This window comes from Triturus cristatus, chromosome 5_1, assembly GCF_964204655.1.
Source record: "Triturus cristatus chromosome 5_1, aTriCri1.1, whole genome shotgun sequence".
Classification (NCBI taxonomy): domain Eukaryota; kingdom Metazoa; phylum Chordata; class Amphibia; order Caudata; family Salamandridae; genus Triturus; species Triturus cristatus.
In genome coordinates, this window is record NC_140587.1 from 265,290,023 (window position 1) to 265,313,911 (window position 23,889).

Here is a 23,889-nt window from a genome sequence, read left to right on the forward strand (position 1 = left end):
GTCATAATTTTTCTGACATTCACTACCTTTTTCCCTTGGATCAAATTCCCTTTTTCATACCTCTCCTTATCTCCCTTCCACCTTTTCTTTTCTTTTATCGTCCTTAGCTCTATGTCACTACCTCTCTTTTTTCCATGACTTTTTCTCAGGTCATTTGCATTAATGTATTTTGCTTTTGTGAAGTCTTATCAGTTTATATTATAGTTTTTTATAACATTCAGAGTAATTTCCTGGAATGTCGAAGGATGTATTCACCCTATGAAAGAGCAGAGAATTTAATCTCACCTACCCAAATATGATCCAAATTTAGTTTTCCTTCAAGAAAACCATCCAACAGAAGCTGAGGCTTTAAAGCTCAAACGTGGTTCAGTAAGTTCAGTATTAGTTTCACCAACGCTTGATAAGAAAAATGTTGTTATCATTTTACATCACAAAAAACGAAATTGTACAATTGCTTTCCATGAGATTAATATAGTGAGCAGATGGATTAATGTTACATTTATTATCAATAACATTTCATTAACATTCTTTTATGTTTTATGGTCCTTCCAAAGCACAGCACAGTTTTTGGTCTGATGTCTCAAGAAATGCTTACAATATGATGATTTTTTTCATTCTGTTGGTGACTGTAATCAGATAATGGACCCTTTTCTTGACTGCCAATTGCCAGTCAAATTCATTCAGCATAAAATGCATTAACAATTTCACTCCACTCTTTCACAGCAGACCTTATTTGACTCCTGGAGACTCTTCAATCCCTCAGTATGAGAATATTCTTTTTCTCTCCAATTCATGGATCATTTACTAGACTCAGCCACATTTTTGTTACTAAATTATTATCCAAGAGCATTATCCAACCCTCCCTTGGCCCTACTGTGATTTTGGACCAAGCCCCATTCATTACTCACTAGGACCTATTTCCAGTCCATCTATTATAGTATCTTGCATGTTCCTCTTCTTTTGTCGCTTTTGTTGAGAATGTTTCACTGGGATCCTGACATCTCTCCTCAGTTATTATAGGACACATTCGAGGCTACTGCTCATGGCTACATTATTGATTATCAGGCACATGCATCAAGAAAAGCTTTTGCGAGTCCTTAATTGCGAATATTAAGGAATCGCAATTAAGGACTCGCAAAAGCCTATGCATGTAGGAATCGCTATTAAAATAGCGATTCCTTAACATTCATTAATTGCGACTCACAAATTGCGAGTCGCAATTAATGAATGGCTTCCCATTCATTCCTATGGGCCTCCAGGCCCATAGGAATGCATTGGAGATTGCGGGAGCAATTTGTGAGTACCAGTAGGTACTCGCAAATTGCTCCCGCAATTTCTAGGGTGCAAGGGTGTCAAAATGACACCCTATTGCACCCATGTATTTGAACTCTGCACACATGTTGCATACACACATGCTCTAAGGGCATGTGTGTGCGCAACATGAAACTTAGAAAAATGCAAATAAGTACATTTTTCTAAGTTTTAGCAAATTACCATGAAGTCCAGCTTCATGGTAATTTGCTCCCGCTAGTAGCGAAATCGCTATTTTTTAAACTTTAATGCATTGCATTTAAGGAATCTCAATTAGGGATTCCTTAAATGCAATCACTATTTAAGGAATCGCTATTTTGAGATTCCTTAAATTGTGATTTTTGCATTTGGGATGATGCATCCCAAATGCAAAAATACCGGTCGCAAAGGGGCAGATTCTGAGAATCTGCCCGTTTGCGACCGGTTTTGTGGTTGATGCATGTGCCTGTATGTCTCTAAAAAGAGAAAACAGTCTGCAAAACAGCATAAGTCTTTAGTCTATACTAAACATTTAAGAACCAAATTATTCCTCTAAACATGAACTGAATTACAGGAACTTAATCTGGCCAAACTAAATTGTATTAAAATATCTACAGACAATGCCTCCTACATTTTACTTCATAGTAGTGCCTGTTGTTATGGTGGATGCAATAAAGTGGGAAATCTTTTGGCGATTTAAAGGTCAGGAAGCATCGTACCAATATTAAGTCTATAGATACATCCCTAGTACATCGTTTATTAAAAGACAATGATATTCTAGCCGAGTTTGTGAAGTTTTATCAAACACTTTAAACCCCTGAAATTGCCACACAACCATCACATATTGATTCTTACAGACATGATCATGGTGATCTTAATCTTTCCCTTCTTGAATAGGATGTTTCTCTCTCGGAAGTGTTCAAATCAGTTACTACACTTAAGAAGGGTAAAAATATGGGTCCTTAAGGCTTTACGGTAGAATTTGTTTCTCCATTTTCCTAACATATTGATTCTAAAATTATTACATTTTTACTGGTACTGCTGGGGGTACTTTGCAGGAATCCACAATTTGTCTCATTCATAATGAAGGGAGGCATCTGATGTACTGCAAAATGTATAGACCAATCTTTCTAGTGAATTGTGACTATTAACTTTTCCATAAAAAAACAAGCCTTTTTCGCCCTCTCCTGCTGAAACGTATCAGTAAAGAACAATCAGGTTTTAGCACGGGCCAACAAGATTCAGACTACACTTAACTTTTTTTAATGTCTTTCAACAAATCTTCCTCCCTTCACTATTCATCGGTGGCCATCACTAATGATGCAGAGAAGGTAATTGATAGTATTGACTGGGTCTTCTTTCCTAAATCTTTAGCATGGATTTGGCCCTTATGATCTCCTTCTGTTTCAGTCAATGGGAAAGTATCCCAGTATATTCAATTTCAACGTGGTATTCATCATGGTGGTCCTTTTATCACTGCTTTTATTTGTTTTGGCTCTTGAACCTTTCCTTTTCAGAACTTGCACCAACACATTAATATCAGGAATAATATCAAGATTTAAATATGGAGATAACCAACTGAAGGCATCAGCTTATCTTGATGATATCCTCTTTTTTCGTTCCAAACTAGATAATTCTGTACCAGCTTCACTTAAAGAAAATTCAGAGTTCTCTCCTGTTTTGGGTTAGAAGATTAGTTTACAGCTATGTATCTTTCAAATGTGAATAGAGAGTTTTTTTGGTTTCCATTGACAAATGTTCTAGATACTGTTGTTATGAATATCTCACATACAAATTGTATATCTTCAGAAATATGTAAGCTAACACAATATGTTGAGTTCTCTGCATTTGTCCTAGTTTATATTGAATTACTATCCCTGTTTTGTAATTGCTGTATTTAATGCCTTTTTGATTCTGCTATTCAGTCCTAATTCATTTATGACATAATACTTTTGTTTATCTCCTGTTAGAGATGGTGTTTCTGGTTGGCTAGGGCATACAACTAAGCCAGGCAGAACACACCACTCTTGTCAGGTTAAGTCACCTACACACCTAAGGTAACCTATGCTCACCCGTTGGTATCTTGCAGTTGCGGCCGGCATGACTAGCGGGTGGGGGGTGGGGTAGGGTCGTGCGGGGAGGGAGTTGTGAGGGGGTTAATTATAAAAAAAAATAACTTACCTTACTGGTCCCATGTCGTCTCTGCTTCTCTGCTCCTCGCAGGAAGCATTCAGCCTCCCTTCCCTCACCTAAGCCAATCACAATGCTGCAATGGCAGCGTTGTGATTGGTGGGGACGGCACCCAGCCAGGTACCTATGGGGAGGCCATTTTCTCCATGTAGGTAAAATGGCAGAGTACGCATGACTGGTTTGGTCGGCCCGCAACATTGGGCTAGCCACTCCTTCCCTGCCCTTTTGCACGTCTGTCCACCTGCCCGCCCGGACCAAACCCTTCTGCTTTCTCTCAATACGAGAAGCAGTAACCAAAATTGGTATTTTAAGTTACTGCTTCTCGCACTGCGAGAAAGCAGTGGGGCGACGCTCATCCGCCCACATGGAGGAGCCGCCCTTGTATCTTGGCGCAGAGCAGTCAGGCTTATCTAAAGAGGCAATGTCTAAAGCGTTTGTACAACACACTCACACAGCAAAACAGTGAATTCACTACAAAAGAGACTTCACACAAGATTATGTAAACATAGATAACTTTATTGTTCACCCAACAAGACTAAAATGACAGGTATAATAAATACTTTGCCAGTTATGCAATTGTCATACATCACAGGACATGTACTTGCAAATGATCAAGGTAACTAAAAACTATGAAGATCACATCAGTAGTGCAACTAATGCAGGTAAATCACAGAAATTACAATGAAAAAGTAGGCCACAGTGCACCCGCACCCCTATTCCACTTTATACTAAAATTGCTGTCAGACCTGTTTAACAGATTTCCTTCAGAAACATAGCATAGGACACAAGGATTATGCGGTAATCCTGGTCCCATTACCATGTTTTCCGACAGGAGAACGTGAATGGGAACAGTGTCTGGTTATCATATCATGTGTTGGGGGGCATAAAACAGAGTTTGCCAGGCACCACTGGCTGCTTGTGATGTATCAATTGACAGCAAAGGTCTCCCACATCCTGGTATGTGGCTGTCCACACAGGGAGCTCCCTGATCTGAAAGGCAGTGACACTACAGTCGTGCCGGGCTGGTGGTTTGGAATGGAACAGACCCGGCTGCCCAAGTGAGTCTGTGGTGTGCCTGATGCGGTGAATTCCCTCTCGGCTAGCCCTGCCTTCCTGAATGTGGGTTCGGCTGGCCTGGAGATGATGTCGCGGAGGGACTCCCTGTCAGATGGCAGCGCTGGGGTCCGTGCAAGATGGCTTCCCTCCATGCAGGCTCACAAACAGAGTGGGCAGGGCCTGGTTCATTGTAGTTTGACCTCATCGACCGAAATGTGTAGCACTTTTCCTGGATACCATGAAGGTGCGACCTGGCATCGGTCCAAACACAGAGCAGCGATTTTGATTGACGCTTCGCGCCGTTGTCCCTAATTTAATACTGGTGAGTAACACAGTGTTTTGCTCGCCCCTTGTGGTCCCCCTTGCCAGTGAGGGTGGGTGGAAGTCTTTTCTGGTTCTGAGACTCCGGAACAATTGGGCAAGCCAACAAGCCTTTGGAGTGCACTGGTAGGGCACAAAAGCAGATAGCTGGCAGCAGGCCAGCACATTAAGGCAGATTGCAAAATAACATTCCCTCCTGCAGCCCGGCAATCAGAAGGCAGCAGGCTAACATAGCAGAGCAGTTAAGCCAAAGGGGTCCATCCTAGCAGCACAGCAGTCCTCTGGCAACATGCAGATTGTAGGGCCAGCCGCACCTGGTTACAAGTCCCACGCAGTGTCCAAAAAGATGGGGTCAGAGCCTCAGTACTTACACTTAAAAATGTATTTGATCAAGGGGCAACTACAAAGTAACCTTTAGAAGTGCACAACAAACCCTTTCAACCCAGCTCTGGCTCTAGATGGTAAATAGGGGGTAAATCAGACCTTTAGACCAGGGCAGGACACAACCTATTCAAGTGTTAAGTGTGAACCAGTTCTCTCTCTCCCAGCCCAGGAAGACTATAAGAATGCAGATGAATGCACATGTATACCATGTCACACCCAGCCATTCCTGTGTTGTGGCTGTCTAGAACGTATGCACCATGTGTAGAAGGGGAAGGCAAAATATTTGGCACTAACCTTCTAGAAAGGGTCAGGTCCAACATCTCCCTATTCTACTTTTTTTCCCATTCCCCTCACCCCGGTAAAGTGTAAAAAAGTATTTTCTAGTTGTTAACATTGATCATTGTCACACCTACCATGGAGCCTCTGCTTGTTCAAATATATTTTTCCTTTCATCGTTATTCTCTATTGGATTTGATGGGTATTAATTAAGCTTTTCGAACATTCAAAGAATATCCCCATAGAAGCATTCCAAAAAAGGCTGACAAAATCATCCTACCTTAGCTCAGGTGTGAAATCCCAGTTCTGTTCTGCAGGTTCAACCACTCTCTCTAGATAACAACAGAAACCATTGCCCCAATCACACCTGGCTGCACACGGCCACACGTGGTACAGACAACCAACTCATTATCAGATGGCAAGAAACAAAATGAAAGCAAGCAGCGATGCCAGACACAGATGTCATCTCTGAAAACTAACCATACCAGATGAAGCAAGTCGGTACGGCCACTAGACACAGATGGCATCTTTGACAACTATCCATACCTGATGTAAGCCACTAAGCACAGAGCCAAGGCAGCCTATTACAATAATATCATCAAGGAAGCCCAAAGAGAAGCATTTTGCTTTTCAACGTGATCAAGCACCAATTCCACCCCACACTACACCCACCTTTTGTCAGTTTCAAGGAGGACTGCATAGTCATCAAAAATGTCTTTATGGACTAGATAGACAAGCTTCACAAACAAATGCCATAAAAAACACACACACCTCACATTCCATGATGTTGTACTTTATAATGCAGCCAAACAGTCTTACTTCAAAAGCCTCTCCACAGGTGATTTGTTAAACCTACTTCATTCACTAATGGCAAGTTATATGTAGATCATGTATTCCCATTATCAATTTTGAAGGAGAAACCCAATGAGGCTCTAACGCCACTACTGAAAGTCAACAACTCATCCTTTATCCAAGATTCCTTTTCACATTCTCTTGAAAATGCTCATCTTGTCCTTGCTTTAAGTTTAAACTGAACCTGATGAATTCATAAGTTACTGCCAAATTGTCTATTTCTGGCAGTTGGAGACAGATGTACCCTCAGTAGTGGATTCAAAGTGGCACGCGCTAGCCTCTTAAGGGGCAACTGCCTGCCAGTTAATCGGATTGGACCGCAAGGAGGTACACCCAAGGGTAGCCATACTGAAAGCAGTGATAGTAAGGGAGCTGAAATGAGACCAAAATAAAAAACATAAATTGTCCTTATAGAACACTAATGCACTGTGAGGGTATGTTCTTGGTAATTCATCAACCCAACCCCCTGCCAGTCTTCTCAAGTGAACTACCTGATCTAGAATACACAACTGCTGATAATCTGTGTCTCCAGCAGCAAATTCAGAGCATTGGTAATAAATCCATCTGAATAATGATTGTACTTTGACGCCACTGCATGTCTGTGTAAGCAGACAGATGGAACTCTGAAGGAAAACGTCATTGGATCAGGAGTGGGGATGCATCAAAATAACTGGGGTCGTTGTTGTGCCTTTTTATAGGCCTTCCCTGGATTGATAAATGGCGTCTGGTGTGCTGACTAGAGTGAGCTGTGGTGTACAAGCAGAGCCTGTCTATTAGAGGCTCCAAGTTCCCTGCATGGTGTTGGTCCATTCTGGAGCCCTTTTCTGAGTGGACAGCCCCCCCTCCCCACTCAATAGCCACTGTCTCTATTGTGCTTGGACATGCTGTTGTGGTCTTCAGATACCACCGGTTCTGCTGTGACTTGGCCTGGTGGATGGGTATTTATGTGGTGTCTGCAGTGAGCCACAATGGAGCTGTGTCCTAACATCAATCCTGTTCGCCCAGTCCTTTGAAGATTATTGTCTAGTCTAAAAATAAAATCAAGAAAGATACTCTCCTGCAGGACTAACAGTTAGAATTCTCACCAATGTGAAGCGTGAATCTGACTACCTTTGCAAGTCGTAAATGGTATCCTGCTGAACTCGGACACTGGTGAACTCTGTCATCTCCTCCTGCTGGGTCTCTCCCAAACTTTAGTTGTGGAATGTTGAGTCCCCCCTGACACCATGCACTTTAAATCTGTTTGATGGACCGGTCCTGCACTGCAACTTACACTTCAAGAACACAGCACAGCTGGCCCGGTGAAGCCTTCTATGCCCACAAATCTCCATCTTCTACTTAAAGCTCTTAGATGTCCTGCAGGCACACATGGAGGGCAGCATTCATCAAAATGCGGATGACCTGCGGCTTTACTTGAAGGTCACAGCTCACTGTGGGATGAATGAGCTGAAGGACTGCCTTGACCCTGTCAACACCTACAAGACCTAATGCTCACCGGGGTTGAACCCTCTCAGAAGTCATTACTTCCACTGCCATCAGCAACAGACAATAACAAAATTCCAAAACAAATCAAGGAAATAATACTATAAAGTTTTCCATTCCCAATTTGTAATGCACTTGTCAAGTGCAGGGCAAAAAACATGACTGTTTCGCCTAATTCTAAATGCTGAAGCATCACCCATCATTATGGTCTTTAAAATATAAAGAGATAACAACCTCTGGAGGGACTCCTCTGTCCCCTGTTGCCTCCATTACTTTCGAGCCATGCAACATTGTCTACAAGGTGGTCAAAGGCGGTACTCCATCCAACCTGGTGACCAGTGACTAGGGCGGCTAGGTAAGGCCAGGAGCAGCAATATTGCTAGATTCAAATCTAGGAAATGCATGAAAGAAAGCACCAGGGTAGTGAGCTGTGTGTTCATGGCTGCATTGAGGGCCGGGCTCCATAAAAGCGTCAAGTGCAGAGCTCTTATCCACCATTCTTCTCTGCTAACAGCGTGGTTGCTCAGCAGACTAAGTTATTTCAAAGGCGCAATCACACCCACTTTGAATGATGACAGGGTAATTTTGAGATGTTCAGAAAATCACTGCATTTTGCTCCATGCTTGGTAGCATCCAGTCTCTTGAGAAATGTAGCAGAACTCTGATAGCCATTATATACTTTCAATATTTCTCGTGCTGGATATTTGAGTGTAGAGACCCTTCAAAAATGAAAACATTCAGCTGCCGTTTCAAGGAAATGGAAAAAATAGTGCTGTTCGATTCGTTTTTACCTCACTTGGCATATTACAGTCAAGCAATCATGTTTTAGCTTTCCAGTAAAAAGGAAGACAAAAAGAGCGTTATGAAGAGTATAAGATTATAACAATACTGATACGTCAACTATTTTCCATCACGGTGCAGCCTTCTCGCAGAATGACCAGAGGCAACTCATTCTAGAACATCACTTGGGTGACGTACATTGACTGTAAAATGTAAGCCATTTAAGTGTGTGCGTTTCCTGGGGGCGAAAATGAGATTTGAAACACAGGTGATTGATTATCTAATTATTTTATATTAAATATTTATAGGAAAATATATCATTATTAATCCACATTCAGAAAAATTCAAGAAAAAGCTTTATCGTGCTTCTTTGTTTTCGTTTTAATTCAGGACAGAGTTTGTGGCGCGAGCTAACCCTCCTGCAAGGAGCCAAGCATTTTCAGCTAGCTCTACATTATTTTACACACACGTACACACGCACGCGCACACACACACCCTCCCCCACCTCTTGCACAAGAGGAAAATGGACAAACACATAGCTGCAGCTGATGTTTGGCATCTCTTGTAATTATCAGTGTATGTATTATTTTACTCAATTGATGCTTTTTTCTCCATTTTATTCTGTTCATAGCTGTAAATAATATGAAGGGAGATATCCGAAAGGATTTACACCCAAAAAACAGCCCTAAAATTAAAAACAGTACATTTACACATGTATTTTTAAATGTGACTGCAAATGGGCGAGGGCAGTTACTCCTCATACTAGGTGGAATCCTCTGCCCATAGATGTTCAATTGCTTCTAGGTGAAGAGACATTAAGGTGCCGATTCCGATCCGGCAAAATAAATTTGCGTACGACTCGTATCCGTATATTTTCACGTACGAATCGTACAAGTACCGTACAAACTGCGAAGTACGATTCGCACGTGAACAATACATACGAATTGCGTCGGGAAAAGGGTACGAGAGGGACACGGAAATTTTTACGTCCGAATAGTGTTGGTAAAAGTATACGATAGGGAGCCGTACATTTTTACGTGCAAATCGTAAAACAGAAGTCCGAGCGTGCAAGTACGATCCGTACCGCCCGTCCGAATACACAACCGCATTGTAAAAGGGCCCGTACGGAGCGAACACTGTAGCACACATGTACACGGGTAAACTTGTGCCCGGATACGAGTCGTACAGCCCCCCCTCCCCCGCATATGTCAGCACCGTACCCCCCTATGTCAGCACCGTACCCCCCCTCCGCACCATACCCCAGGACCGCACCCCAGCCCCGCACCTGTACGCGCCGCACCCCAGGCCCATACCCCAGCCCCGTACCTGTACACACCGTACCCCAACACCGTACCCCAGCCCCCCACCTGTACGCGCCGCACCCCAGGCCCGTAACCCAGCCCCGTAACTGTACGCACCGTACACCAACACCATACCCCAGCCCCGAACCTGTACGCACCGTACCCCAACACCATACCCCAGCCCCGTACCTGTATGCACCATACCCCAACACCATACCCCAGCCCCCCACATGTACGTGCCGCACCCCAGGCCTGTACCCCAGCCCCGTACCTGTACGCACCGTACCCCAGGACCGTAGTGCCTGTACGCGCCACACCCCAGGCCCGTACCCCAGCCCCGTACCTGTGCACCGTACCCCAACACTGTACCCCAGCCCCCCACCTGTACGCGCCGCACCCCAGGCCCGTACCCCAGCCCCGTACCTGTACGCACCGTACATCAACACCGTACCCCAGCCCCGCACCTGTACGCACCGTACCCCAATACCGTAACCCAGCCCCGTACCTGTATGCACCGTACCCCAACACCGTACCCCAGCCCCCCACATGTACGCGCTGTACCCCAGGCCCGTACCCCAGTCCCGTACCTGTATGCACCGTACCCCAGCCCCCCACCTGTACGCACCGTACCCCAACACCGTACCCCAGCCCCGTACCTGTACGCACTGTACACCAACACCGTACCCCAGCCCCGCACCTGTACGCACCGTACCCCAACACCGTACCACAGCCCTGTACCTGTACGCACCGTACCCCAACACCGTACCCCAGCCCCCACATGTACGCGCCACACCCCAGGCCCGTACCCCAGCCCCGTAGCTGTACGCACCGTACCCCAACACCGTACCCCAGCCCCGCACCTGTACACTACATACCCCAACACCGTACCCCAGCCCCCCACCCGTATGCGCTGCATCCCAGGCCCGTACCCCAGCCCCGTACCTGTACACACCGTATCCCAACACCGTACCCCAGCACCCTCACCCAGCATCGCGTATGTATGAACCTTACCTACGCGAAAAAGTCTCGTACAGAACCAGGACACTGTAAAACAGCACAAGGAGGGTCAATTCGACTCGCACAACACCACAAAACACGTCTACATGACAAAATACATCTCAATGACTGACCTGGCACATCCAAACAGGCAAACAGAGGTCCTAAATCACAACCAACTCTTATAACACACCCACCGAAATTTCTAACACAGCCACACACACAAATGGACCAATAAAAAGGGCCCACACACACAACCCATGAGCCTTTGCAACACACCCACTGCTGACAGACCCCACAGACAAACAACTGCACCTTACTTACACCTTAACTACACCTTAACTTACACACCTTCACACAACCTCCTTCACAAACACCCCCTCTTCACATTCACACCCACACACCCACAACCATCCACACCCACACCCCACACCATGCCAACAGACAAGAATCCAAAGTTCACAAGGGCGGAGCTGGACCTCCTTGTCAACAAAGTCATCAGAGTCGAGCCACAGCTGTTTGGAACATTGGTCAGACAGACCAGCATAGCCCAAAAAACTAGCCTGTGGCAGAGGATCGTCGATAAGGTGAATGCTGTTGCGCCCATCCGAAGGACCAGGCATGAATGCCAAGCTAGGTGGTACGATCTGCGCAGGGCAGTCAAGAGGAAAATGAACGAGGAATACGCCCAGAGTAACATCACTGGAGGTGGGCTGCCCCGCAGACCCGTACATTACCATCCCTGGGAGGAGAAGGTGATGGCAATGCTTCTGCCGTTGGGAGTACACGGAGTCGAAGGAGTCGCAGAGCCTGGTGAGTACACAAACAACTCACGTAACATGGGGGGAATGGCATCCACACCACAAATACACCAAATGCACGCAACTTCCCCCAAGCCCTCACCGCACACAACCACACTCAAAAACCACGCTCATGCCACTAACATCTCCATGCCCCATTCACAAATAAAGGCAATGCCATGCCCCAGGCCACACCAACCACCAACCCAAGACTGGATGTCCGGGATGCTGGGAGGGTGGGGCTCACACAACACATTGTGCAACTCAGAAGCTGACACCAATGCCCTCAGCCCATATGGCCTAGGTACATACCCATGCACCATGCCCAATGCACAGGGACTGGCAAAGTAGTGACAAGGTAGCTGACACCTGGCCCTGCTGTATGCAGCACAAGGCCCTCCAGTGACCACTGTACACTCAAACACCAACTCCATAAGCTCAGGTATCTAGCACAGGAACTCACACTCACTGACATGGCAGCATGCACCATGAGGGGACAGACACATCACCTGGGAGACACAATGACAAATCACACTACACCCAACAGCAGGCCCGGTCACACACCACCTCCTACACAAGCACACACCCCCGGGGCAGGCAACGGATTTACCCACACTCACAATGGACATGTGACACAACCAGACCAATCCATAGCCAAATAAGCATCCTAGCCAAAATTCAACAGGTCAAACACTCAGGAGAACAAATCAATCCGTCCTCCGAAACATACCCATCCCCAAGTGGACATTGAGAGGAATGCTAGGCACATCCAACTACCTGGAGGAACTGTGACAACTTGAGTATGTATGAAACATGGATGTGGCATGAAACAGCATTAACATTGTCTCCCTCTCACACACAGGGCAACGTCATGGACCTCCCCCCAACAATGGGGGGAACAATCACAGTCCCAGGCTCAGCGTGAAGATGATCCCACCGGCAGCGACGACTCTCACCACTCCGTGGATGACCCCGACCAACCTGGCCCCTCTGGTGCCCAAGCCCCTGCAGCACCTGCTTCCGGTACATCTGTGCCAACCCCCACCCCCATTCCTGCCACATTCCAGGAGACACCCAGGAGCCCTGCTCGCACTGAACAACACAGCCAGTCTGACCAGGAGAGACAAGGTTCTCCGGGCACCCAGGAGGAGGCAGACAACCCCGCAAATGCCATCCCTCAGGGGTCCCGTAGACCCAATGTGCCCACGACGGCAGGCCAGGCTCGTGTGGGCAGGGGTGGTGGGAGTGGAGGCAGGCGGAGGTGACAACCTGACCAGGCAGCTGAGGGAACCGGTATGTCACACATACGCCACATCCTGGACACATACCAGCGTGACACCAGGGGCATCAGCCAGGTAGTGTCGAGCCTCACTGAGATGAAGGGGACCCTCGACGAGATGAAGAACCTGCAGGCCGAGCAACATGCCAGTCAACAACAACACCAAGGACGGATGGAGGCAAGACTGGCTGAGCTCCTGGCGGTGCAAACGGACATGAGCCGTTCACTCCGTCGGATCGCCGACAACATGGGCAACCCTCCCTGTGCCACCAGGCGAAGACCACCACCAGCCACAGGGAGGGAGGAGGAGGAGGATTCGTCCGACGGAGCATCACAGACATCGTCAAGGCTTGCATCTGAGGGTCCCCCCAGGAAGGTGGGTCGTCCACAGAAAAGACCGTGAGAGGCAGCGGACCATCCACATCTCCCAGGTCACCTGGCCTGGCACCTGGCCCTCTGGCGCAACAGCAGCACCTCATCCAATGACATTCTCTGCCACATGGACTTGCTGGTCACAGTCTGACCAATGATGACCAACACTGTGTTCTGAACTCTGATGACTTCCAAAGCAAAGGATACCATCTCCCCCTGTGAACTTTGGATTCTAGGCACCCGGTAGAGCACCTCAGTTCATCTACCAAAAGACGTACCCCACCATAAATAAAAAGTTTATTTTGTCATGAGATGTTGCTGTCATTTTGCATTAGTCAACAACATATGTGTGTGTAAATGTCAAACTATGCCTGAGTGTTGAACTAACTCCACCCATCCATACCCTGGGATCTGAGTCTGGTACAGGACACACATGGGTCACAATGTATCATTCAATGCAGACATGGAGCACAATACTCACCTGTGATGGCCTCAAGCTGCTGAGCGGGGGCTTGCAATACTGTGCGGACAGACCTATTTGTAAGAGTATCATTAAGGCGTAGAGGTCATGCCTCATTCGGAGGTTCCCGGGGATGGAGTCCCAGGTATGTGTTCCCAGGTGGGAGAACTATGTCCTGCATGCTGGAGTACGGTGGTTCTGAAGAATGGTGGCCAGGTTAATGTTGGATGCACGGAGATGGCACTACGGGGTCTCGGATGACAGTGGTACAAGGTTGGTTTTGGGTCGGGGTTGTGGCCTGCCTCCTGAGTGTGGGTGGGGAGTCTGAAGGTCATCCTGCAGCACACAGTGATCCATTGCAGCTATCTCTGCTGGAGGGTGATGTGGCTGGGGCGCGGGATGTTGCAGCTGAGGTGTTCAGATGCACCCTGGATGTGGACAAGTTTCCCGGGAGTTTGGATGTGGCTGCTCCGTAGAGGGCAGGGCAGTATTTGACACGGTTGTTGTCGTGGACCTGGGGGATGGTCCATCTTTCCTTGGAGTGGATCTATCTGGGGATCATGTGCATAATTTAGAGGGTGTTGCAGTCTGAGGCACAGATGCTGGTGATTAACATGGCAAATGTGAGCAAGCAATCCATGATGCACACCATCTTGTGTGCGTGGACACTGGGTGCTTGTACAGGGCTTTTGCGAGTGGGACACAAGCAGTTGACCCAGCTGTAAGGGGACAATCCTCAGATGTTGACCTCAGTCCTGTACAAGTCCTGCCTCAGGTGGCTGATGTTCTGCCATTCATCAATGGATCTCATGCAATCTTGAATATTGGAACTGGCAATGTCTGCGTCCTTGGTGAGGGTGAGGAGCACCTGGCTGTCAATGGCATACGAGTTGATGATGAGGTTGTGTGCTCATGTGATGGTGGAGAGGGGGGTCCTGGACACATTGTAGATTGACACGCTGAGAGATGATACCTGTGCCATGTGCCTGACAACGACACCATACTACATGCAGAAGCCTTGAGTCCCACTCCCATGGCCTTGCTGGGGTACAGGGCCAGTGGGGAGTAGGAGGGACATGACCTGGTTGGTGTGACAGGGCCTGGAAGGCGTAGCAGCGCTGTGTAGGCAGTCGGAGTTGCACACTCATCATGCAAAGGTGTTGTGTGTGCGCTTAGTGTATGCCTGAGAGCAGGTGGGAGATTTGTGGATGGACATTGCTTGGAGGGTGTCTGCAACATCACACTGTAGTGTGATGTGGGTCATGCAAGGACCTGAGGGTTGTGCAATGTGCACGTTGCATGTGCAGACGGTCCAGCCTTTGGCACCGCGTGGCCGCAACTATGGCACAGACAAGCTGATGACAGCCAAAAGAATGGGTTGAGGGAGGAAGGGAGGAGCATCTTTGATGTGTTTGTGTTGCCAAATCCGGAAACTTCATGTGCCCTTGATGCAGGGGCAGCAACAGCAGGCGGCATGTCCTGGAAACTATGCCACAAGTTCCACCCAAAGACTAGGATGTCAGAAAGGACCACTGCAACAGGTGTATGTAAAGGAAGGAGTGTCCGGTTTTCCATGGCACACCCAGAGACAAAGGATGCACAATCACCAAAGATGACAGACACTGGATCATGAAACTGAAGGGCGAGCTGCGCACAGGAAACACACCCTCAGCAGGTGTTGATGGCCCGTTGTGTGGACCAACATGCCAAAACACATACACAGCCATGGACTCCATGCACAATAGAGAATCAAATACATGAAGAACAGCATGCAGGTTGCTAATCTACACATAGACTCATATGCACAATCTTTGACAACTATGCCAGAGATGCCGCATGCACAGTGGCAAGAGACCTGCATTGACAGAGATGAGGCACCTTGGTGGGTGAGGAACACCTTTATTACTCAGTCTCACACCTATGGAAATGCATCAATAGGAACAGACACACAGGTCTTTTGGATGAACATGTGGGACCTACACTGGACACCCCCTTCGCACCACAGATGCTGTAAATCAATTGGTCTGGCACACAAGTGAAGGGGGTGTGCCAAACATCCCCTGCTGCACACTGAGAGGCTGCAATTCCCCATTGAGCCTCTTATGGGGATGTCCCACACTATGTCCACCCGTAGCATCCCGTATGTTTCATAGGGAAGTTTTACACACATTGATGCCTTCATCACAATCCACAATCCCATTACAGATGACTGTCACGAAGTGTGACTATCAATTCATGTGAGTCATGCTACATGTCTTGTGCCCCACGATGAGTCGACATGTATGCATAGTGACAAAACCTGCACAGGAGCAGTGCCCACACATTCCAAACAACTACCACACCCACAATGGCTTGCTGCAATCCTTACCCAAAGGAGACATCTCACCATGTCCGTGCATGTAACGCTGATTCAGCACACGTTGCAATACTCATGAGGAATAGCAGGAGCACAATGATGCCACGAGCAGAGAGCATGCACAACTACCTGGGGATGACAGACACACAAGAAGTCAGGATAAATATAGTCATCCGCATGCATGGTCATGTACTCTACATGAATAAGGTTGACACCATGCTAGTTGAAAACTGAGTGTGTCAGCTAAAATGTGTGGAATGACATCATCACTCGAGTGACACATCAGAACACACCTCTAAGTCACTTAGCATACAGTCAGCTGGACACACACATTGCAACACATGCCACACAAGGCTCCAAGCGTGCACACTCAGAGCCAGGGACTCACCATTATGAGAAGAAGTTGCGTATGAGCTGACTCCGGATGTCCTCCTCCTCCTCACTTGCCTCGTGACCAAGGCCTTCATCCTCCACGGGTGGATGTTCTTGCTCATCGGGATCCAGGATGAGTGGCACAGCTTTCTCCACTGCCATATTGTGCAGCATGCAGCACACGAGGAAGATTTTGCAGACCTTCACCGGTGCATATGGGAGGGACCCGCCTGTCTTGTGGAGGCACCGGAATCGGCTCTTCAGGAGGCCAAACGTCCTCTCAATCACTCGCCTGGTCTGCCCATGGGTGTTGTTGTAACGGTGATCTGCAGCTGTTCTGGGGTTGCGGAGAGGCGTCACCAGCCATGGCATGTTGGGATAGCCAGAGTCCCCTACATGGAAACATCATGTAAAGAAGTTGGTCAGGAGATGCCGTAACATACAAAGATACCGCTAAATACAGGACAAACACAGTATACCCACCAACAAGACATGCTCGTTCATTGTGCAGCCGCAGCATCATTTCTGGCACCCTGCTACGCCTCAGGATGTAGGCATCGTGTGCTGACCCTGGAAAACGTGCACAGACATGGGAAATCAGCATGTTAGCAAGACACACCACAAGGGCATTGATGGAGTGATAATGTTTTCGGTTTCGATAGGCTACCTCCTGTGCCTGTGGTGGTACCAAAGCCACATGTGTCCCATCAATGGACCCAATTACATGGGGCATCCCTCCCAGGGCACAGAACTCACCCTTGATACCTGTCAACTGCTCAGGAGTTGGAAAATGGATGAAATCATCCAGGTGCTCCAACATGGCTTCTAAAACATCATGCAGGACACGGCTGAACAAGGTCTGGGACAAGCTACCCACATCAGCTATGGTGAATTGAAAGGTACCGGTGGCAAAAAAATGTAGAGCTGCCATCACCTTCATCTTGGGGGTCAGCGTAGTAGGATACCTGTGTCGCGGTTGGAGGTGTTGTTCAAGCTTTGCGGCCAAGTCCTCAATCAACTGTTGCGAAAAGCGGTAACGTCTTAGGCAGTCACGTTCCCTCATGGCAGCCAAGTCTGGCATTGGTCGGGGGAGAGGCGGTGCCCTGCAGAAAATTTGAAGGAAGAACGAAGAGTGAGTACCTAACAACGTCAATGTCAATGAACTGAGCACATGCTCAACCTCTAATACACATCAGCGAAATACAGAGTCAGGTCTGTGCTACACATCCAGGACACGTATGGCAGCCAGGTGATACTCCTACGACAAGCCAGCTACACCCGTTGATAGTCACGTTCTACGTGACATGGGCCGGAACTAGCTGTGAGCCAGTGTAAGTGAACAGCCAGAGACATCACACGAGTGACATACATACACAAATCTGCATTGGAAGGATGTCATCTCATACAGACTGCTGGCGGCAAGCTAGAGGTACAGGTCACATGTCATTGGAAATGTACAGATCATATACATAGCAATGAAGGGGTACACATGAAACACGAAAACACAGTCATGGATACGGCGCAGATATGTCCTCATGTCATCAAATCATCTTGGAAGCATCCAGACACACGTAACGTGTGAATCCACATGTGGCATGGTGTGCGTATATGTGTGCCATGCCCATCTACACACAGACACATGTTCGATGCAGCAACAGCAGATGCATTTGACGGAACAACACCAGCAAGCTCATGGGAACACATGACACACACAGGACATGTTCACATCGGGGCACGCTGTTACTTAGATGTCAGATGTTAGTGTCCCTGTCCCTGGCATCAGGGGACATTTGCTGGTGTTGGTGACTGTGCCATACCAGTGATGCAGTGCTTGACACGTTTGTACTACATGCACACATGTGCATTGTGGGAAGGGGAAGTGTGCCACATACTGCCCCATCACACATGACATGTGTACACAGGTCATCACATATCTATTGTGCTAAAACATGAGGAGACATGTGCCACATCACTGCCTGACACACCTAGGCCCTGCACATGTAGGACTGGAATGACTATGACTTGATGTACAGCCGTGCACAAGTCTGAGACCTCCATTCCATTTGTGTGCGCCTCCTATCACCTGTGTAAGCTGTGAAGCGCACCGTACACACGCTCTGCGGGCGTGTGAACGGTCTGTATCATCACTCTGTTGTTCCCTCCGGAGTACGGGTGTGTGTATGGACCGTACACATGTACGTGTACGACCAGTGTGCACACGTACGTGTACGCCCTGGTAGTCCACGTACGTGTACACACTGGTAGTCCACGTACGTGTACAGACTGGTCGTCCACGTGCGTGTACACACTGGTCGTCCACGTGCGTGTACACACTGGTCGTCCACGTACGTGTACACAATGGTCGTCCACATACGTGTACACACTGGTAGTCCATGTACGTGTACGCCCTGGTAGTCCACGTACATGTACGCCCTGGTAGTCCACGTATGTGTACGCCCTGGTAGTCCACGTACGTGTATACACTGGTCGTACACGTAGGTGTACGCCCTGGTAGTCCACGTACGTGTACACAGTGGTAGTCCACATACGTGTACACACTGGTCATACACGTACGTGTCTAACGCAATGTGCAACTGGTGCGGTAGGAGTACGTGTGAAACGCACCGTACCTGTGTGTGGATAGCTAAATTACGTAGGGACACATGAGGGACAAGTATTGGGGCCCAAATGCATGCTGGTTGTCATGGATACCGATTTTCAAGTTCAAACTTTCAATCATGTGGCCTGGAATAGGCAGTTGGCAACTAAATACAATGTTGCAAAGTGGTTGTTGACTTCACATCAAGATCCAATTCTGAACCATGCAAAGGCCCTCACTGGGGTATGTTTAAAGGGATTGGAGGAAACGTAGGATGCAAATGAGACTGACCAATCACTCTGTACTCCTGTAAATGAAACAGCCCAGCAAGGCAGATATAAGTCAGCCAGAACCCATGAGAGGGCACTTGCCTGCACTACCTTACAATCGACACCACTGCTGCTGCTTGTGATTCCTCTGGGAACATGTCAGGGACTGTGGAGAGGGCCCAGCCTTTCAGCCATGAGGAGAATGAGGCATTGTTTGATGTCATCCTCCCACAGTACCCCAGCCTGTATGGGAGACCAGGGGAGCAGGTGAGTGCTGACTCCACTAGCTTTGACTGTGCCCCTTTTTTGTGACTGTCACTTCTGGCATTGTGTCCAGGTGTGACATGCAATGGTTTTTAGCGTGGGTCCCTGGGGGGGGAATGGCTTATATCTCCCATGCAGAGCATGATGTAGTTCCTGTGTGCACTCCTCACTTGCATTGTGCTTACTGTGACATTTACTGCATAGTGCATGGCACATTCAGCCTACCCAATCCCTATGCCAATTTTTGTCCTATTGTCCAGAGCTGATTCCCTGGCCCCCCCGGTGTGACAGGTGACTGTACCCACAGATGTGTGTGAGTTGAGTGGAGCTGTGCTGAGTGTCCAAATGATGTGTACGCCCCCTGGACATTGATGTGTGTGAATGTTCCTTGTCATGTGGGTGAGTATCTATGTGGAGTGTTGCATCCCAGCTGCATGGAGGAGGCAACAGCTCCACCCATCTGAGGGGTTTAAGTAAGCCGTGCAGAGTGTCTGACTTGCTGAGCTAGCACCACACCTGTGACACCCCACAGGCAAGTGGCACATGTGCAGAGTGAGGTTTGTATCCGCTGTTGCCAATGGCAGGTGATTGATCTGTGCCTGTGTGTGTCTGTGTACTCTGCAGAGGTTGCGTCAGTGGCCTGCGGCATGTGACTGCTTGGAGGTGCTGTCCATCAGCCTGGTGTTGCATGTGATGCACAGTGTGTGCCATGATCAGGGAGTGTGTTGCACCCCTCATGCCACCTGTGTACTTCCAATGCCATGTCCTGCTTTGGGGCTTCCACATAGGCTAATGTCCCTATGTCATCCTCACAGGTATCCGCCTACGCCAAGGGGGAGATATGGAAGCAGGCCGTCAGGGCCGTGAGATCTGTGGAGGGTCGCAGTCGGCGCCTCGCCCAGGTGAGGAAACGCTGGCAGGACATCCGGTGCTGGACCCGGAGGATCGCCCGCTGGCAGCTCAAGGACTCACCTCCACACAAGCACGACGGGGGGCAACGACTGACCCAACAGATGAAGTGTGTCCTGGTGGTGGTCTTCCCTGAGTTGGATAGGCGGTTACAGGAGTTGCAGCAGCAGGAAGGGGGTAGGTACATGTGTGTTTGTAGAGTGTGTCACCAGCTTTTGTAAGTGCCCAGTTGCCTGGATAAACAGCGAGGGTTAATTTGAGCAGTGCATATCATGTTCCCCAAAGTCAAACGGGGCTGTTCCTCCTCCCTTCCCCTAAATGACATGTGTTCCCTGGTCTGTGTGTAATCACTATTGCACATGGTGATCTAGGCTGCCAGTTAATCCAAGTGCACATTGCTTTCTGCATCATGTGGGGGGGGGGGGGGGGGCTGAGACATGTGTTGTTACCTTGCCTGTGCCCTGTCCTGTACAGTCATTTGGGTGTCCATGGTAGTAGGCACTGATGCTGAGTCTCAACATAGGAGTGTGAGTTTTCAAATGAACAGACTTGCAGCATGCATTAACAATGTTGTGGCCTCAGACATGATGTGCATGAGTGGGAGATATGCATAGTGCAGGGACGGTAGCTCAGGTTACAGTCAGATAATTCCAGGACAATTAAGCTGTGTTCCCACTACAGTCCCCTGAGACACCCTTGCCTCTGAATCATGTGTGTCATCCAACACTGTGCCCATTCTCTGTGTGTTCATCATAGTTTGGCCTCTGTGGCATAGTCCCTGCCCTCATTTGTATTTCTCTGAAGTGTGCTACATGTGCCCATTGTACATGCTGACCCCATTTCGCTTGTGCATCCTCACACTGGGCAGTGCCTGTGTGTCTATGTACAACTATCTGTTGATGGTTGTTGGTCACAAATATGTGTTGGCAGCCTCACGAGGTGATGTGGAGTACATTTAGGAATTTGTGATGCACATTGGAGTAAACCCAGATTAAGAGGTGTCACTTCTTGATCTGTCTCAATCACATTGTCTCAGGTATGGGGGGTTTGTGCGGGCAACGCATACATGTCCAAACCTTATGTCTCCTTGCCGTGTCTGACCTGTGTGTGATAATTTTCTGGACAGACACTCAACATGCAGTGACCCAGTCAGGTTTTGCTGGGTTTAATGTTTGTGATTTGCAGCATGTGTCAAATATGGAAATCCATGGCTCATGCTCATCCATTTTTGCCACCAGTGTGTGGTCGAGATGCTATGTACTTTGGTCTGTGTGTGCTGACATCTGTGTGGACATTCTTACTTGCCATTAGGGTGTCTCCTCAGTGCAGGTGCTCCTTATCCAGACACATTGCAGGCCCATTAGCTAATGCATTGTCCTATGTTTGGACATGTGTGCCACTCCACATGACAGGCAGTGGGTCAGATGTGTTGCTTTAATTTTTCCTTTGGATCAACACCTGTGATCCTAATTTGCTCTTCACTCACTCTCACAGTAAGGATGAGATGGACTTTCTGGACGTGGTGGTCACTATGACAGAAGGGAGTTTACTGACTAGAACTCATTATAAGCCCACTGCAAAAAACAATCTTTTGACCTTCTCTAGCTTTCACCCACGACCCCTTAAAGAAAATCTGCCTTATGGGCAATTTTTACGAATTTGTCGTAATTGTAGTAAGGTGGATGACTATCGAGCACAGTCAAAAGAGCTGACACAGAAGCTACGAGAGAGAGGTTATCCTGATAGGATCCTCTCCAATAGTTGCAAGAGGGCTAGGAACCAACCTCGAGACATTCTTCTGCAAGACTTACCTAAACAGGCAACTAGCATTCCATTGACATGTGTAACTACCTATAATGTTGCATCAAATGCAATTTCAAAATCCATCAAAAAACACTGGCGGATACTAGAGAGCAATAACATCAAATGGGAGAGACCCCTGTTCTCGTATTAAAAGGCCAGAAGTATAAAAGATTCTTTGGTCCACACTAGACCTAGAAATCTGAGGAGTCCCACTGTACCCTCTGTTCTTAGTACATGGGGTTTACCACCAGTTTCGGGGCATTTCCCCTGTGGTTCGTGTAGTGTCTGTTATTTGACCTCAGCCACGAAGACACTGAGCTTGGAAAATGGGAAGATATGGACACAATGCGAACACACCAATTGTAATACCACTGATGTGGTTTACTTAATCACCTGCCCCTGTAAGCTTAACTATGTGGGGATGACTACCAGGAAGGTCAAACAGCGGATTGGGGAACATCGTAGCAACATCCGCTGTAAGAAAAACACTACTAAATTGACTGAGCATTTTGGACGTTTGAACCACACTGTGGATGATCTACATTGGACCATAATAGAGCAAGTTAAAACGGGGTCCAATTCATCGAAGTTACTGTTCAAAAAAGAACAGCGATGGATTTATCGCATGTCCACACATCTAGTTGGGTTAAACGATAATATTCCCTGGGGATCGGTCATGAGACGCAGTCACTGAATGCCTGCAGTAACACTCTATGGCAACATCTGACCCCTATTTTAAGGTCTACTGGACTGTTTTTCCATCCAATTAGCGAGGCTTGTTTGTGAAACCTCTATTGGGATTGATTCTCTATCACCCATATCTAAGCTGTGAAGCGTCCAACTCTACATATAATGTGGCTGATATGCAATCCCCTTTATTGTTCTTTCAGATTCCCACTTATACAACGAAGGTTTTTTGTTGCATTACAATCTGGGTAGACTTACTAGCACTTAGACTCAACTTGTGAATTAATTAATTTTACATTAAACCGAGTTGATACGCAATTCTCTTTGGCTCTGCAGGCCCCCTATTTTTCGACTCTGAATGATGTCTGCGCGTGGGTCACGATTCACATTACGTTTTGTGCCATCTCTTCGATTGCACCTAGAGGAGTTTACATTCTAGCCCTCTAACAAACTAAAGGGCGTTGTCCCTCTTCTATGCCGATGCAGACGTCTTCCACGCTGGTCACGTGACATGCTTACCGGTTTGAGGAAGTCGAGTGTCATCGTCTCGGCATTTCTCAACGCTACTTAAACTCGGACTTTCATTGTCCGGTGACTCCGGGCTCGGTGGTATTAATGAGGTTGATCTACCTGGCAGAGGACTTGGATGAAGTAAGTACCATGTTTCACTTGCAATACAGAAAATTATGCCGGGTTTTGATGTCATAGGGATAGTAATGTTACGTGTTTTCCCTGTTTTCTTCTCTCCCGACTTCAGTTGTTCTGTAGTTCCGCCACCCACCTTCTTGCCT